Source organism: Arvicanthis niloticus, chromosome X (assembly GCF_011762505.2).
Source record: "Arvicanthis niloticus isolate mArvNil1 chromosome X, mArvNil1.pat.X, whole genome shotgun sequence".
Taxonomy (NCBI): domain Eukaryota; kingdom Metazoa; phylum Chordata; class Mammalia; order Rodentia; family Muridae; genus Arvicanthis; species Arvicanthis niloticus.
Window position 1 is genome coordinate 52,675,737 of NC_047679.1, and position 19,582 is coordinate 52,695,318.

General features: G+C 40.7%; 1 long non-coding RNA gene across 1 annotated transcript; it reads left to right on the forward strand.

Moving 5' to 3' along the window:
- The first annotated feature begins 283 nt into the window (after positions 1-283).
- On the forward strand, positions 284-10,912 carry LOC143435497 (uncharacterized). Its single transcript, XR_013105861.1, has 2 exons — positions 284-1,720; positions 10,448-10,912. It is a non-coding gene; the product is annotated as an uncharacterized LOC143435497 (long non-coding RNA).
- The last annotated feature ends 8,670 nt before the right edge of the window (positions 10,913-19,582 follow it).

Sequence of the window (19,582 nt, forward strand, 5' to 3'; positions counted from 1 at the left end):
AGACTAGGGGAAAGGAGGAGACCAGCAGGAAGAGAGAAGTAGGGCTGGTGAGATGGCTCAGTGGTTAAGAGCACTGACTGCTCTTCCAGAGGTCATGAGTTCAAATCCCAGCAACCACATGGTAGCTCACAACCATCCATAATGAGATCTGATGCACTCATATGGGTGTCTGAAGACAGCTACAGTGTACTTACATAAAATAAATAAATTATTAAAAAATAAAAAAAAAAAGGAAGAGAGAAGTAGGGGAGGAGGGGTTTAAAGGAAAGAATGGGAGAGGGCACACATGATATACTTGAAAGAAATTGTCTATATGAAATCCAACACTACAAGGAATACACACCAATAAAATACTGAAGAAAGAACCATGTCATTAAGGAGGTGTAATGCTAGGTACTGGAGAAGCTGGGGTAGAAGGATCACAGTTTGAGGCTAGCCTGGGTCACAAAACCCTATCTACAAACAAATTAATTATTGCATTTCACAATATAACATTTATTAAAGCAGCATAGTTTCCTTATAATAGTTCACCTTTAATGCCTTTATATATGGTTAAAATAGATTTTAAAGGACTCATAGTAAATTATTTTTTGTCAGATTTGCAAGAATTGTACTATTGCGGTATTGATATCTTTGGATTTTTTTTCCCCTTGTATGTTAAGGTTAGTCATATACCCAGTAATTTCGGAAAGTATCCTGAATATTTTAAATAATATTATTACCTTTTTAAACTTTAAAGAGTACATTTGTAGTTTTTGGTTCCACAAAGCAATTGGGCAGGTAGATTCTGACCTGCAAGTGGGCTGCAGTCTCTGGGACCATTGTTTTCGACAACAGCTGCACTATTCAAAGCTGCCCAGGCTGGCGCCACCCAGTGGCCAATGTGAGACTTTGCAGTGTTCTTTTCCTTCCAATCTTGCTAGACAATGAAAGGCAAGTACCACATGTTCTTTCATATGTGAAAATTCAAAAAGTACTCTTGAGATATTACTAACGACTTAAAAGGTACAGGGTGGGTTAAAGATGGAGAAGCAGACATTGAATTTGTTTAGCACCTACTGTATGCATGCACGGCAACATCCAAACCCACCATAGTATTTTAATATTAGTATTAATAGGTATTAAATTTAAAAATCTGTTTATGTTAGTTTGAGTCAAATCCATGCACCTTCTGCTTGAAGTATAAGTGTAAGGGTCCATGACCACCTTTAAAGATCTCCTCTTGAGCTTCCTGACTCGTTCTTTTCAGGCGTACTCTGGCTGCTTCATCCAGAAAGCAGGGACCTCAAGAAGCCTGTTCTGCCGTCTACTTCATGAAACTGCTCGATTTTTAGCTAAGTTGCATGAGGACAAAGTGATGTCAAAATGCTACTGGCATTTCCTCTGGAGTTTTCCTTTTGCCTCCTAAGGGATAAAGGTGCTGCTCCTGGCACTGATACACAGGGCTGCATGGGATCTGCAGTACCAGGGAGTGAGAAAGCAAAAAGAAGAAAACAAGAGAAGTGGTGAGTACTTTGAATTCCAATCTTTCCTAATCCTCCCACTTCTCTGCTTTTCTAGACTCTTCAAATCTATCAGCTTTCAGAACTGCACTCAGTGAGACAGCAGGCTGAGATTCCTGTGTTTGGTTCTGAGATGACTGCCAATCATCTTAAGGAGTCTAACGTGCCCCCCCCTAGAGCTTTGCATCCGCGGAGAAATCACGAGACGCAGAGATCAGGTAGTTACTGTAAACGAGGCTTTTTAATCTTTATCACCCACGTGGAGAAACGTGGAGAGACGCGGAAGGGGAGAGCTGAGGAAGGGGTCCCGCTTAAGTACAATCTAGAGTGACTTATTCACTTTTGATTGGCTGTTCGCTCACCACCCAATATGCCTCGGGATTGGCAGTGACTAAGGAAGCCTATCTGCCTAGCAACTGCGCAGCTAAATGTTTACATCTGGCGAAACATGCGGCCAGGGCCAATCTTGGAAATGCAAACGTGTAGCCACTGAAACAGCGGCTCACTACAAAGGAGTGTTTGTTTGGTTCTTTGGGATGCTGGAATTGGAGCCCCAGGACTTATATGAGCTCAGTGAGCACTCCACCACTAAGTTGTAGTCCTAATCCTTAGTAAGTTTTTTTTTTTTTTTTTTTTTTTTTTTAATGACAGTAATAGGATGTGTGTGTATGGAGTAGGTGGTTCTGTGGTACAGAAGCTGACCTAGTTTGCAGAAGGTCCCAGTTCAATCCCTGGTATCCCCAGCAAATCATTAAATCAGTAAATGTAACAAACACAGTGGTGTACTCACAGTCACAAGTGCAGCCTTTTCCAGTTACTGACAATATAACATCTGGATTATTATTTCCTGAAGACCTACTTATATTCCCTTGGCAAATCTCTAGGATAGTTCAATGTGGGGATGATGAGTGAGCTATGACACAAGGTTGTCAAAAGTCTGATGGCTCACTGGTGTGGCCCCAGGTTTCAGAATCACACAGGACCATTTTTGAGCAAGTCACATCACCTCTCTGTGCCTCTGCGTCTTTAAACTGTGTTTCTACGTGATAAGCTGTTAAGATGGTTCAGTGGGTAAAGGTGTTTGATGCCAAAGCCTAAAGACTCAAATTTGGTCCCTGGGCCCCATATGATAGAGGGAGACAACTGATTTCTGAAAGTTATCATCTGACCTCCACATGCAGGACATGGGACACACATCCCACACACATCCATGTACACACCAACACAATAAGCGTAAAAATAAATTTAAGTTGGGAGGGAAAAGTAGGGGGGAATAATCGGAGAACTTGGAGGGGTAAAAGTGTGTGTGTGTGTGTGTGTGTGTGTGTGTGTGTGTGTGTGTGTACAGGTAGCTGAGATCTACATCCAGAGCCACAGGTAGCAAAGCCCATCCCGCAGTGACACACTTCCTCCAACAAGGTCACATATCCAATAATGCCAGTCTCTATGAGTTTATGGGGGCCATTTTTGTATCACCATACTTCTTTTGAGCCATATATTCTGTACATATGAAATCAATTACAAACTGGTTCAACAACGCTGGAAATGGGAAATAGATTTACCTGAAGACGCAGCTATACCACTCTTGGGCATATACCCAAAAGATGCCCTACCATGCATCTTTTGGTGCCATAGGGGCACGTGCTCCGCTATGTTCATAGCAGCTTCATCTGTGACAAAAACTGGAAACAACTCAAATATCCCACAACAGAATAATGGATACAGAAAATGTGGTTCGATTACACAATGGAATACTATTCAGCTATTAAGAACATGAATTTTGCAGGCAAATGGATGGAACTAGAAAATACCATCCTGAGTGAGATATCCCAGACCCAAAAGGACATGCATGGTATGTACTCACTAATAAGTGGATATTAGACAAAAAGTATAGACTATCTAGGATACAATCCACTGAACTCCAGAAGGTTAACCAGCAGAAGGGCCAAAGTGAGGATGCCTCAATCCCACTTGAGAAGGAGAAGAAAGCAATTATGGGGGAAGGGGCAGAAGGAGGGATCTGGATGGGATAGGGGAGGGGGAGGGGAAAAGTTAAACATGGTCAGGTATGGGGGTGGGGAACAAGAGAGAAACCCTGAGGGCCAGTAGAATGAATGGAAATATGCAACCTGGGAATGGGGGTTGACAGGGACCCTCTAGAATGTACCAGAGACCTGGGACTCAGAGGGAGGGACTTTAGATGAAATGCCCTACAGTGAGGAGAGGGAACTTGTAGAGTCCAAGTCCAGTAGAAAGACAGGGAGGGTATCAAGTGAGGAATGGGGTTGCCATCCCATAGTCAAAAACACTGACCCGGAATTGTTCCTGTCTGAAAGAACTGCAACGACAAAAATGGAGAAGAGCCTTAAAGAAAGGAGGTCCAGTGACAGGCCCAAATTGGAATCCAGGTCAAGGGGAGGCCCCAAGGCAAGGCCTGACAGTATTACTGATGCTATAGTGTGCTTACAGACAGGAGCCTAGCATGGCTGTCCTCTGAGAGACCCAACAAGCAGCTGACTGAGATATGTGCAGATACTTACACCCAACCATTGGACTGAAGTCAGAGACCCCTATGGTTGAATTAGGGAAAGGCTGGAAGAAGCTGAGGAGGAGGGTGACCTCATGGGAAGACAGAGTCTCAACTAACCTGGAGCCTTGAGATCTCTCAGATGCTGAGCCACCAACTAGGCAGCTGATCTGAGGGCCCCCTGACACCTATACAGCAGAGGACTGCCCGGCCTAGCCTCAGTGGGAGAAGATGTGCCTGATCTTCTGATCTTCGGGAGACTTTCGGCCCCAGGGAGTGGGGAGGTCTGGAGGGGAGTTGGGGGAGATATATCCTCTTATAAACAGTTGGGAGGAGGAATGGGATGAGGAATTGTGGGAGGGCACACTGGGAGCGAGGTAACAACTAGACTGAAAAAACTAAAACCGATAAGAAAGGATACAAACCTTTACTGCAGTTTCATGAGTCTCAACTAGGCTGATGTATGTAAAATACTTGGTGTAGAGACCCACATCTGGCGAAATTGGCAATTTGTATTAAAGAGCTATCTTATGGGGGAGAGGACAAGGACTGTTGCCAAGAGTTACTCTTTAAGTACCTGGCATCATCTGACTTTTCCTATCTGCTCTGGGCAACCTTCAGTCATACCCGAGTTGAAAGCTCTACAGACTTTGTTTGTGGTTTGGGTTTTGTTGTTGCTTATTTTCTTCTGTTGTTGTTGCTTTGTGGCAGGGTCTTGCTCTGTGGTGTAGGCTGGTCTGGACTCCTGCCTATAGCTCCTGAATGCTGAAGTCACAGGCATGAAACCACCCCACCTGGCTCTACGGAGCCATGAAAATTATTATAGTGTCTTAATGAAAACGGTTTCTATGAACCTTACTTTTTCCCTATTTAGATTAGAGGACTCTGTAGAGCTTCTCTGGCTGTAACTTCAGGGAGAAAGAGAGACTGTGGTAATTTAAAAACAGCAGGGGGCATTGGAAAACAAAGAACTGCTGTGCTACTTAGTTACCGATGTTAGCTGAAACTTTTTAGAAAGTAGAAAATGTGTCTGATGAGATGGATGATCCAGCTAGAGAAACGTCCAGTCAGCTGCATACAAGGTGCTACAGATAGCAAAATGTGCAAGGACAGAGAGAACATGCATGGAGGACCGTTAAGATGGGGCTCTAAAGATTCATCCCTAGATCCTCCACATTGGGAACAGTGCTAAAATAAGAAATGGCTTTGAAACAAACATCACTTTCAGGAAGGTGTGGTCTAAAACTAAAGCCAAAGGTCTGACTGTAAAATCTTGACCACTAAAACCATAAGAGCATCCAAGGTTGTGACTCTAAGACTCAAATCAGTCAGGTACTTAAGAAGCTTAAGGGCATTATTCCTCAGCGGTATCTGCCAAAGCCTCAGGTGTAGAGGGACTTAGCTCAAAGGTATTTTTTTTTTTTTAGTGAAGCTTTGGTGTAATGGAATAAACCTTAATGTGATTCACAGAGTTTTAAAGACAACTATACTTAGGAAATTGTTCCAGCATGGACTAAAATGGATAGAGACTGTGTAAAACAAGAGACTAAAGCTTAAATAATCACATGCTGTGGCAAACACTGATGCTCTTTTGCTTGGAAATGAAAGATGAGCCAGAAGATATACCTAAGAGCCCAGGGGCCAGAATCAGGCGCCATGGCTAATTATTTCTATGCAGGAGGAGTACAACCTGATCCAGGAACTCTCCATATTTCCCCAGAGTGTTCAGAATTGTTTCTGCAATCGTTTAAAAAGTACTTTATTTTTTTTCATGTGTGACTATGCATGCCACATATGCTGGGTGCCCACAGAAGCCAGAAGGAGGCATCAGATCCTCCAGAACTGGACTCATGGGCAGTTCTGAGCCATCTGATGTGGGTGGTGGGCACTGAAGCCAGGTCCTCTGCAAGAGCAACAATAGCTCTTCTTTCCAGCCGCACGGTAGTGGTTCGTCCTTCCTTCCTTCCTTCCTTCCTTCCTTCCTTCCTTCCTTCCTTCCTTCCTTTATTTTTTTTTTGTGCCTGACTCATCATTTGGGGATTGTGGAAGTGAAGTCCAGGGTCTTGTATATTCTAGGCAACTGAACTACATCCCCAGTCTTTTTTCTAAGGCGAGATCTCACCATATAGTTCTGGCTGACCTTTAACTCAAGGCCATCCTCTCCGATGCTGAGATTCCATGTGTTCCTCTATGCCCAGCTCTCCATGTGTGTGTGTGGGTGTGCCTTGCCGGCGATGATGAGAACCTGAGCTTTGAACTGCTGCTGTGATGGTAGAACTTTCCTTCCTAGTTCTCCCATCACAGGGCAATGTTGACTTCTCCCCACTTGGAAGTGAGCAGCTGTAACATCTTTCTTCTGATGAATGTGCTAAAGACAGGCTGAGTGACCTGTTTAACTGTGATTCCAGAGAATAGGTCATAAAGATTGCCATGTAGGCTGCTCTGTATTCTGCATTAGGTGTTTCACTCTAGGATAAGTGTTGTTGTTTTTGTTATTGTTGTTCTTTGTCATGGTGGTGGTGGTTTGTTTGAGATAGGATTTTATTCTATAACCTAGACCGCTATAGAATTCTTGATGTTTCTGTCACTACCTTCCAAAACACTTGCCATCACATCTTGGGATAAGATTTTTACTATGCCATAATAACATTTGAGTAATTTGTGGATGTCCACATTGTGAAGGGCCGGGGCTTCCTGGCAACACCCATGTGGCTGGGCCATCATTAAAGCAGATCCTCCAGTGCCATTCAATATAGCCCTTGCCAAAATCCTTACTCCAACATGCAAGTAGCAAGAGTCATAACTTTCCAGCTAAGCTGCTATTAATTTTTGACCCATAAAATGGTTTGTGAAGATATCTTGATTTGGGGGATCATTTGTTTGTTACCCAGTAATACATACTGAATATGGCTGAAATGTGATCAAAAGGAGATTCCAAGACCTCGCTGCATCTCTGCGGGCAGATCCCTTCTTCCTCCAAGTGCCCTGGTTCCTCTGTGGCTATGCCCAAGTGGTTTGAATGAAGTAGTCTTTGCCACTTAGTTGAAACACTCTATAGACACCAGGTCTCAAAGTTCTTAGAGAGGATGAAGTAGTTAGCGTAAGATTTGCTAGATTCCCTTTAGGCAGGTTAGTCATCTTTTCTTTTCTCTTTTTTTCTTTTATTCCATTTCATCTAGACATGAGATCTTCAACACTATATTATTTTTGAGACTGTAGAAATGCCCTGGAGGTACAAGAGTCATGACCTGACATTGATGTCTATCTTTTCCCTCCCTGATAAACAAGTTTGATAACTTATACACTTCTACCTAGAGCCATTACTCATCAGTAACAAAAGATGCTATCTCTGCTACTTGCCTGCTCCACTCACTGCTTCAGTTTTGTGAATTGCAGGCTGTCTGATAGTCTTTACTAATAAATACTGCTCGCGGAGACAGGGGATCAGGAAGGATTGCTATCCACGTGAGAACCTGATACGGAAGCCAATTAGGCTCCCTTTCTGCTTCACAGCTGACCTTACTTTCTTAAAAGCAACCTTGATGCAGAATAGTCAACCTGTCCCTGGCAATATTCCACGTCTTCAAAATAAAGACCCTCCCAACACCTCCATAGTAGCTAGGGATGATATAAGGGTTCTTTTAGCCCCTGATATGCAAACAGACTTGAGATCATGTAAATAATACGTCCAGTGGTCACAAATGACAAAATTATTCTAAGTGAAATAAGCAAGTCCCAGGTATATTAGACAATACAGCAGAATTACACTTAAACAAGTTATCTATAAGATGCCAAAGTCATCTTATCAAGAAATAGGACAGCAGGTACAGGGCAGAGAATAGAGAACTGTAGAGTTGTTTCTCAATAGCTAGAGAGTTATCTTAGTTAGGGTTTCCATTGATGTGAAGAGATACCATGACCAGAGCAACTCAACTCTTATAAAGGCAAACTCTTATATCAGGGGTGCCTTACAATTTTAGAGGTTTTGTCCATTATCATTATGGCAGGAAGCATGGCAGCATGCAGACAGACATGTTGCTGGAGGAGCCAAAACTTCTACATCTTGATCTAAAGGTATCCAGTAAGAGATCCTGTGCCACACTAGGTGTAGGAAACCTCAAAGTGACGTATTTTCTACAACAAGGCCATACCTCCTAATAGTGACACTCCCTATGGGTCAAGCATTAAACACCTAAGTCTATAAGGAGGGGGTCATACCTATTGAAACCACCACATTCTAGTCCCTAGCCCCCATAGGCTTGTAGCCATAACATAACACAAAATGCATTTAGTTCAACTTCAAAAGTTCCTATAGTTTATCACAGTCTCACCAATGTTTAAAAGTTTAAAGTTCAAAGTCTCTTCTGAGATTCATACAGTCCCTTCACTATAATCCCCTATACAATTGAAATCAAAACACAGATCACATACGTATTTTGAGTGCATAATGGCACAGGATATACATTACTGTTCCAAAAGGGAGCATAGTGAAGAACTACTGGACCAAAGCAAGACCAAAAGCCTGCTGAGAAAACTCCAAACTCTGTATCGCCATGTCTGATGTCAAAATGCTCTTCAGATCTCAATTCTCTTCGGCCTTGTTGATTGCATCACAGTTCTTTTCCTTGGGCTGGCTCCATTTCCTGTTAGCTGCTTTACTCAGCAGATACCCAATGGCTCTGGCATCTCTAACCTCTTAGGGTCTCCAAGGCAACCCAGGCTTCACCTTCACAGTTTCATGCAATGGTCTGTCTGGACCTCCAAACAGGGACACCCCTGACACACAGGAAGAAGATTTCATAAGCCCTTCTCCTTGACTCTAAAGCCAGGGTGATGTATCTGAAACTGCTAAGTTCTGCTACTTGCTGGGGCTGGAGCATGGCCCCCTCATCCAATTACATCTTCACTAGCTTTCTGTTCTCCATGGTTTCCTTCACTACCTAAGCTTAGCTGTCCTGGAACTTGCTCTGTAGACTGACCTAGAATTCAGAGATCTGTATGCCTCTGTCTCCTAAGTGCTGATATTAAAGGCAAGTACCACCATGCCTAGATCCAAGATTTTCTAAAATTCCTTTTTATTATAGATCTTTACAAGCATGGCTACTATGCCTCGAGATCTAGATTAAAGATGTGTCAGATCAAAAGCATGTGTCATCCCACCTCAAGACTTGCATCAAAAGCCAGTGTTTTCAGGCCTCAAGATGTGGATCAAAGTCATGTTGTCTTCCTGTCTCAAGTTCCACATCAGGTGTGCCCTTCATTTCTGGATTGCAGTTCATTTCAGGTATAGCCAGCACAACAGTTTCAGGTGTACTAGAAGAATAAGTTCTAGGAATTGCTGCACTATATACCTGAACCTGTAGCTGACATTATGGTGTTCTGCAATGTAAAAGGTTGTAAATGGGGGGGGGGGGCTGGAGAAATAGCTCAGGGGTAGGAGCATTGACTGGTCTTCCAGAGGGTGTGGGTTCAGTTCCCAGCACCTGCATGGAGGCTCATAACCATCTGTAACTCCAGTTCCATGCGATATGACACTCATCTGACCTCCCCAAGCAAGCATGTACATGGTACACATGCATTTACGCAGGCCAACACTCATACACATAAAATAAAAATAAGTATGTTTTTGAAACGAAAAAGAATAAATCTCATGTCAAGTGTTCTTACCACTCAGATACACATGTGCCTGCACACACACACACACACACACACACACACACACACACATTCAGGCTTGTGTGAGTGCACTCAACAAAAAGGACAAAAGGGAACTATGGGAGCTATTTGATACATTTATTAGCTTGATTGTGTCGATGATGCCATGAGTGTTTGCAAATTTCTCAAATTGGATACAATGAATATATATGGTTTCCTGTATATCAATTGTACTTCAACAAAGCTGTTTTTTTTTTTTTTTAGAAAAGCAGAGTAAGGAGATAGCAAGTGAGAAAAAGAGTGGTTTCTGTTTTAGATAGAGTGGTAGGGAAGGCGTCTCTGAAATTCTTGTTTGTTTGTTCAAATATCCCAGGTTGTCCTCTGGCTCCCAATCCTTCTGCCTTAGTTGCCTGAGTGCTAAGATGACAGGTGTGTGCCAGCACAGCTGAGAGACAGGCGTCTGAATGAAGGCCTGACTACAGTGAAGCAGTGACCATGGAGAAGGGGTTTAAAAGCGAAAAGACCATGTAGGTAGTGAAGAGCTTCAGCCATGGATGATCAGCATGCTTGAGAAATAGGGAGAAGGCCAGAGCACTCAGAGCCACTTTATAAGATGATCAGAGCTGATTACTGCATATCATGCCATATATTTTTGATTCTTTGAGGTACCACAGGAAGTCCAACCTTTTAATTATTTCATTGGCCATTATCTTTTCTTGGCTCTAAATGTCTCCTTATCTATCTTTCTCTCCTTTGCTTTTAGAAATGACTTCACTACTTGGTATCCAAAAAGAAACAGTCTGAAAGAGAACTGGCCCATCTCTCCACCACCAAACCCGTGACTCTACCAGCATCTACCATCATTCTCTCTGCCTTTTCTATTACAAAGGACAACCCACTCTGCCCTTAGTATGGCTCCATCTTCCACTGTGCACTGGACTTTATATCCTACTGTCAAGTCAAAGACTTCATTCCTATGAATAAACTCTTCCATTCTGGTGCAACCATAAAAGTTTTGTCTGATCACACCTCTATGCTTCTCCATATCACAGGTCAACTACCAAGAACTCCCCAACTGGGTGCTATACAAAGAGCTCTTCTTTTATCTTCTCAACCATTACTCATTCACTCTTTTCTTATACCTCCCACAGATTGATTTTCTAAAGGAATGCACCAAGGAGGAAGTGGGGCACAGAAGTCCAGAATAAAAAATAAATACAAACGTAAACTGTGTTTATTAATTACTTTGTATTCACAAACTAGTACAGAGGCCATCCTGTACAAAACACTATCAAGATTGAAAGCAAGGAGCTCACTTAGCAAAGCTGAGGGCGTCAGTCTCTGCTATTTCGATACTATGCTGCAGCTCCTGGATGGATCAGGAGGTGTTTGGCACACTCCATGATTTTAACTGCCTTTGAACAGAATGGTCATGTGGTCCAGCTAGAAGATTAAATGCTTTTGTTATATGTGTCATTCACTTACTGAAGTTTCATCTCAGGATGCAGAGCCAGATGTGACCACAGGCCTTTTCTATATTAGATTTTTCCAAAGCCTGAGGAACACACTGCACTGAGTCCTGTTGCATTGCTTCAGCATTTTGATCTCCATGGAACGAAGGCAGTCCAACCTGCTACAGTTGGAGGGGAGGTGCTGGTTCCACTCAAGCTGGAAGACAGATGCCATTGCTACTGAAGCCCTGGCTCATCTTACCCATTATTTTTAAAAATTATTAATTCATTTTACACAATGTATTCTGATCCTATTTACCCAGCACCTCATCTTAACTCCTCCCAGATCTGCATCCACTTCCCTACCCCCTAACTTCATGTTCTTTTAAAAACTTTGATAATGCATAGACTCCAATTTGTGCTTCAATTTGTGCATGTGGGATGGTCCACTGGAGCCTGGTTCTTGGGACTCTTAACAAAACAGGAGAAGAAAAGTTCAAAGGCACCTTTGAATTCTTTTTTCCTCAAACTCCACAGGCAATCCATAAGCAATGACTATCTGCTTCAGATGCTGACCATGACCTGAGTGAGCATGGTCTTGCCATCTTCACAGCTGTCACCCAGCATAGGCTCTCTCCAAGGGGATGGCTATAGTCTCTGGCCAGATGCTAGCAAAAACCTGAAGGTGAGGGGACTAAGAGAACCTAAGTGGCCTCTATTTCTTTTCTAAATTCCACCTCATTTCAAAAAGAATTTGAGCTGAATAGCACATTGAAACTCCCATACCTTCTGTCCTGGCTCGTTTTATGTCAACTTAACACAAGCAAAAATCATCTGAAAGAAGGGAACCTCAATTTAGAAAATGCCTTCATAAGATCTGGTTGTAGAAAAGACTGTAGGGCATTTTCTTCTTAAGGTTTTATTATTATTACTTTTTATTGAAAGTGGATTTTTTTCAGCTGGCCAGTGGTGGTACATGCCTTTAATCCCAGCACTCAGGAGACAGAGATGGGTGGATCTCTATGAGTTTGAGGCCAGCTTGGTTTACAGAGTGAGTTCCAGGAAAGATAAGACTACACTGAAACTGTCAAAAAAATTTTTTTCACACCTAATATTCTGATTATAGTTTCCTTCCCCCCCCAATTCCTCCCTGATATTTCCCACTTCTCCAACTGACCAAATCCACGCATTTCCTTTATCCCTCCCATTAAACTATAATCAAAAATATTAATAAGATAAAATAACAGCAAGCAAACCAGATCAGAACAAAACAAACAGAAAAAAGTAACCAATGGAAAAATAGGAAAAAAAACATATAGACACTAAGACACACACATTTGCATACAAAAACCCATTGAAAAAAATTGAAAACATAATATATAAGCAAGAGATCTGTAAAGTTAAAAAAAGCCCAAATAAAACACAATGAAACAAGCAAACAAACAAACAAACAAAAAAGCTCCAAATATCCCACTGAGTTCACTTACTGTAGAGCATGAGGTCTGCCCTTATTGTGGTTAGTATAACTAGGGAGACTCTGTTGGAGAAAACTCATTTTTCCTTTGCCAGTGGTTATTAATTGGAGTTAATTCAGGGTTAGTGATGGGGGGCTTGTGTTCTCTTTCTCTCTCAGTGTTGTGCATGCCGCTACAGTCTCTGGGAGTGATTTCATATGCACATGAGTCTTTATTTGTAAAATATGAATAACATTGTCTTCTGAGAGTTGCTCTGAATAATAATTGGAGACAATACCCCTTAAGTTCTGAGGATGTTGTCTGGAGTTCAGTATCTCTCATCTCTTCTAGTTGGCCTTTAGCCATGATTTAATCCCTGTATTTTACTTTATTTTATGTATACCCATGGTACACACAAAAGTTTTAGATGAAAGAGAAACTCTGATTTTACTGTGTTGCTTGGCAATAAATGACAGAGACAATGGTTGATGACAGTGACTCACAGAAGTCTGGATTCTTCCTAGCTGAAAAAAAAAGCAGAAGTTTCTTTCCCCAGTCTTATATTGTTGGGGTTTTTTGTTTGTTTCGTTTTATTTTGAAGCTGATGGCTTGTGAATCACATTCAAAGGAAAGATTGAAAGCAAGGACAAAAGAAAAGGATGGATGGAAGGAGGGACACACACACACACACAGAGAGAGAGAGAGAGAGAGAGAGAGAGAGAGAGAGAGAGCGAGAGAGAGAGAGAGAGAGAGAGAGAGAGAGAGAGAGAGAGCAAGAGATCTACTGGCTAGGGTAGATCATTTATCAGTAGGTGAATCTAACTTATTCTAAAAATGAAAGGGCCTTTGTACTTCTTTACCTAACTAATATGGAAAGGGTATGCAAACAATAAATGTAGGAACATTTCTTCTTATTCTAGCTAAAAAATTAAAAGTAGTGATTATTACTAAAGTATTAGTAAAGCTATTTCAAATGAAAACTCCAATAAATTGGCAGATCCAAGCATTACACATTGCTAGTTGGTAACACAGAAAAGAAAGAAAAACAAGACTGTACACATTACAATCCTCTTGTCAAAATAACATATTAGGGTCTGGAGAGATGGTTCAGCTTTTAAGAACACTAATTGTTTGTACAGAGGACCCATGTTGGGTCCCTAGCACTCTCTTGATAGTACACGACCATATACAACCCCAATTCCAGGGGATCCAGTACCTTCCTTTTTATCAGATGTATGGTTTGCAAATAAATTCTCCCAATCTATAGGTTGTATCTTCACTCTGTTGCTTGTTTCCTTTGCTCTGAGGAAGTTTTTATTTGATGTAATTTATGTTTGCTTTTGTTGCCTGTGCTTTAGGGATAATATAAAAGTATCAGTGTCTAGACCAACATCATAGAGCTTTCCTCCTGTGTAAATAGAAGGTTCCTCCATGATTGAAATACTTTATGTGGAAGGAAGTGCCTTAAAACAGACAATAAACAAAACAACTTCAGGAAGTCAGTGAAACTGAGCAGATTTACTAGGACCCTCCCTCCCAAGAGTAAACAATGAAGACATCTAACAGTCGGCCTCAGACAAACCAAGCTGTAAAGAAGAGTCAGACTAGCAAAGCAACCTGAAAGAAGCAGAAACAGGCTGAACTATATGGAAGAGGTTTAAAGTAGCTACGCCTCCAATATGTTGAGCTACGTGCAAGCTGTGCAGCCTGCCGGAGGGGCTCCAGCTTTGGTGAGTAGTACTAGGATGGGCTTTGGTGATGCAGCTGCCTTTGAGTCATTTTTGGTCCTGTAAGTAACCTTTCACCCACATTTCTGTAAGTAACCACAATAAAACTCATTGGTTCAACCAAGTTGGACTTTTGTGATATCCATACTTTGGTCTGGCATGGGCTCCTTATCTGTGGGAGTAGATGTATGTATGTGTTGAATATCTTCCGGAAAAGTCTTGTCACAAAACATACCCGTATTTTCTTCTAGTGGTTTTATAGTTTCAGGTCTTGTGTTTGAGTCTTTACTCGGTTTCAAGTCGGTTTTTATACATAGTGTAATACAAGGACCTAATTTCATTCACCTGGATATGGCATCTGCACTACTTCACCGCCAGCAATGGATAAGGATTCCTATTTTTTTTCATACCTTTGTCACTTTTCCTCATTGGCTATCTTTTCATCCCCGCTACTCTCATAGGTGTTGAACATCTTTCTATGTTTATTAGCCATTTATTCAGATGCCTTCTTTGGAGAAACACTCATTTAAATCCTTTGCCTATTTTTATATTAGGTTATTTTTTTCTTTGTGTTGTTAAATTTCTTAAAATATTCTGTGTACGAGGTCCTTATCAGAGATATGATTGGTAAATATTTTCTGCCATTCTGTGAGCTGTCATGTCACTGTATTGGTAACGTTCTTAGGTGCACCCATTTTTATTTTTGATGAAGCCCAATTTATTATTTTTATTCAGTTACTCATGCTTTGATATCATGTATTAGAAGCCAGTGCCTGAATAAAAGAGAGTAAAATTTCACCTATGTATTCTTCTCAGAGTTTTATATGTTTGGCTTTGACATCTTTGGCCTATTTGGAGTTAAATTCTTGTGTATATGTGAGGTGATTGTCTATCTCCATTCTTGTGCATGTGGGCATCCCTTTATGCCGGAACATTTGTGGATAAAAGTATTCTTTCCTTTGTTTAATCAGACTGTTACAGTTGTTGAAAATCAGTTGACCTTAAATGAAGGACTGTATTCCTGACACCTTGATTCTATTCCATTGCTTTCTGTGTAGTTCCTATATTAGTGTTTGGGTGTTGAGCATTGAGCACAGGGCTCCATTCAGGATACACACGTCCTTTACTACCGAGCTATGTCCTCAGGAACCCTACAATACAGTAAATGCCAAAAAGTTAAATTTCTAAGACTGTTTTGTCTATTCTGAGGCTCTTTCATTTTCATATGAATTTTAGAATCAGTTCGTTAACTTCTACAAAAACATTAGCTGCAACTTTAATGAGGATAATGTTAATCTGTAAATCAATGTGGAATATTGCCATCTTATCATTCAATCTAAGAGCCTAGGGGCCTAGGATTTTTTTTTTTTTTTGATGTATTAAGCATTTAATTTCTTTGAATGGTATTTTGCTTTATTTGAGACATAAATTTTGTCCTTGTTTTAAATATAGATCCTTTGAGACAGCATCTCACTGTGTAGCTATAACTATCCTGGAATTCGCCGTGTAGACCATGCTGGCCCCAGAACCCAAAGAGATCTGCCCACCTCTGCTTTCTTTTTTATTGGATATTTTATTTACATTTCAGATGTAATCCCCTTTCCCTATTCCCCCACCCACCTAGGAACCCCCTGTTCCATCCCCCCTCCTCCTGCTTCTATGAGGATATGCCCCCACCCACCCTCCCACTCCCACCTCCCCACCCACGATTTCCTTCATACTGGGGCATCCAGCCTTCACTGGACCAAGGACTTCCTCACCCACCTATGCCTGACAATGTCATCCTCCCCATCCTATACAGATGGGGCCATGGGTCCCTCCCTATGTGCTCCCAGGTTTAGACCCTGGGGAGCTCTGGTGGGTTGGTATTGTTGCTCTCCTCATGGGGCCGCAAACCCTTTCAGCTCCTTCAGTTTTCTCTCTCACTCCTTCATTGGGAACCCGATGATCAGTTCAATGGTTAGCTGTGAGCATCTGCCTCTGAATATGTCAGACTTTGGCAGACCTCTAAGGATACAGATATATCTGTCTGACAGGCTCCTGTCAGCATGCACTTCCGTGCTTTGGCCCTTCAGTAACAAAATACTCATGGGAGCAAATATGGAGGCAAAGCGTGGAACAGAAACTGAAGGAGGGGCTGTCCAGAGACTGCTCCACCTGGGTATCCATCCCTTGTGCAGTCACCAAAGGTAGACGCTGATGTGGATGCCACCTCTGCTTTCATACTGCTTGGACTAAAGGTATGTGATACAATGCCTGGCTTAAAAACTAATTCTTAAATGTTAAAGTTTGAAGGTAATTCAAATGTGATATTTTCTTTATTTAATTTTGAAACTTTCCATTTCTAATTAATAGAAGTAAAACTTATTTTGCATTTTGTTTTTCAGTATTGTAACCTTACTGACCTTGTTTTTTGTTTGTTTTTCCTGAAAAAGATCTTTGTGGGTTTACCATAGTTTCTTTTCCTATCTTTTTTTTCTAATACAGGGTCTTAGTATGTAGCCCAGCATGGCCTCAAATGTGTGATCCTCCTGCCTCACCCCCTGAACTCTAGGATTACAAATATATACCACCACACTCTGTCCCCTATATTTTCTACACACAATATAATATCATCTACAAATAGTTATGCATTCACATCCTTTTTTCACTGAATTTCTTTCACTTCTTTTTCCTATAGAAATGATGAAAACAGACATTTTGTCTTTAGTCTTGTCTTAGGAAAAAAATTTCTGTCAGATAATTCATAGAAATCTTCTAACAGACTGAAGAAGCTCCCTTTTATTCTTAGTTTGTTGGACTTGTGAAAAAGTAATAAATGAGTTTTTATAATTGGAGACAATTAGGTGGTTTTTTTTTGTTCTATCATGGTATACTACATCAATGACTATTTTTTTGTATTTTGCATCAACATTGCATCCTAGGATAGTACACTCTCTCATGGTTAATAAGTTTTTTTTTATGTTATTAGCCCAGTATATTAGTATTGATTGAAGATTTTTGTGTCTGTATTCTAAGATACATTTGTGTTAGATGTTTTTTCCTGTGATGTCATTTTCTGATTTTTGTGCCTGGATAATAAGCGCCTCTTTCTTTCTTCTTTTATTGTTAAAGATTGGTGCTAATATTTGATAGAATTTATTAATTAAACCATTTTGGCCCTGGGATTTTCTTTGTAGAATGTTCTGAATTATTTTTAAAATTGCCTTACTTGTGTCTTATTCATATTTTCTCTTTCTTATCAGTTCTTTTTGGTAGTTGGGTAGTTCTGGAAATGTGTCTAATTCATTTAAGTTACTTAATATATGTGAATTATAGTTGCTCATAGTATTTGTATTTAATATTTTTTATTTCTGTCAGACAGCTATTAATGTCCTGAAGGTTGTCCTCTAATCTCCACACATGCTGTGGCATACGAGTGCCCTAATCCCCTCAATAATAATAAGATACAATAAAAAATAGAATTGTGCGCCCAATTTGTATACACTGATTACTAATATCGATCCATTGTCATTGCTGAAGATATTTTATATGATTTTTTTCAGGCTTTTAACTTTGTTGAGATTTTGAAAACTGTCCTTACATTTCAGTCTACCCTGGTCAATAGTTCAAGTTCAACTGATAAAAAAATATGTATTCTGCTTTAGTTGTGAAAAATAGTCTATAGATATATAATAGAAATATATATTATTCAGCTTTTCTTATTAAGTTGTTACATTCACAATAAAAAAATGGGGTATTGGAATCTCCAAACTTACTGTTAAATTGTCTATTAATCTTTTCAATTGTGAAATTTTGTTTCATATATTTTGGGGATTAATTGTCAGGAACATAAATATTTATAATAGTTATATGTTTCTTGAACCAAATATGTTGGTATAAAATATCTTTCTTTTTATGTGGTAAAACCTTTTTGCTTTTACTTTTACTTATTTTTTAATTGAAAATAGATTTTTAAATACATACATACTCCAATTTTAAATATATGCTCTGTTTATGGGACCTCCACCCCCAACTTCCCCTAGACCCTTTCCCCTTCCCCACCCACCCAAATGAACTCCCTTTTCTTCTCTCATTTGAATACAAACAGGCATCTGAAAAAAAGGATACAATAAAATTAGGTAAAATTGAAACAAACCAAGCAGAATTGGACAAAAGAAACAAACCAACAGAAAAAAAAGGGGCCAAAGAAAAAGCACCAGAAAGACATAGAGACACTGAGGCACAGAGATCTGCACACGAGGAAAACTCATTAAAAATTGGAAACCATGAGAGGCCTCCTCTTTCTGAAGAGAGAGGGGGGAGGAGTAGACCTGTGGGAGGGGAGGTAGGAGGACAGGGAGGAGAGGAGGGAGGGGAAACTGTGACCCGGATGTAAAGTATACTAATTAATTAATTTTTAAAAAGCAAAATACCTGTAAGGTTAAAAGAAAATCCCAAACAAAACATTATGAGACAAAATCCCCTCCCAAAAATACCAGTGAGTTTGTTTTGTGTTGGTCACCTACTGCTGAGCGTGGGGTTTCCCTTAAGTGTGGCTTTTATACCCAGTGAGACTCTGTTGGAGAAAACTAATTTTTCCTTTGCCAGTAGTTATTAATTGGAGATAGCTTCTGGGTTACGGATGGGGACTTGTATCGACTTCCTCTCTCAATGCTGGGACTCCAGCTAGCTTAGACCTGTGCAGTCCCTGTGCCGCAGTCTCTGTGAGTGACTTCATATATGCAACAGTTCCGTTACATCTAGAAGGCCTTGTTTCCTTGGTTACCTCCATCCTCACTGGCTCTTAAAAATCTTTCAATTTCCTCTTTCACAGAATTCTGTGAGCCCTGAGGAGAGAGGTTTGATGGAGACATCCCATTTAGAACTGAATGTTCTCCGGTCTCCCAGTCTTTGTATCTTGTCCAGTTGTGGGTCCATTCTACCAGAGGAGGAAGCTTCTCTGATGATGACTGGGTGGGATGCTGATCCATGGATATAGCAGGAGTTACCAGCATAAAATGACTTGTTAAGAGTCATTTATTGCTATGTTCCTTTAGGAGAACAGTAGTCCTTAGTGTTCCCCTAGGTCCCTAGGTTACCTAGTTTCAGGTTCTTGGCTACCCAAACAGTGATGGAGATCGGTTCCATCTCATGGAGTGGGCTTTAATTCCAATTAGATACTGGTTGGTTACTCTTATAAGCTTTGTGCTACTATTTCCCTAGCATGCCTTGGTGGCAGGTCACTCTTTTAAATCACAGAGCTTGTAGCTGGGTTAATGTTTTC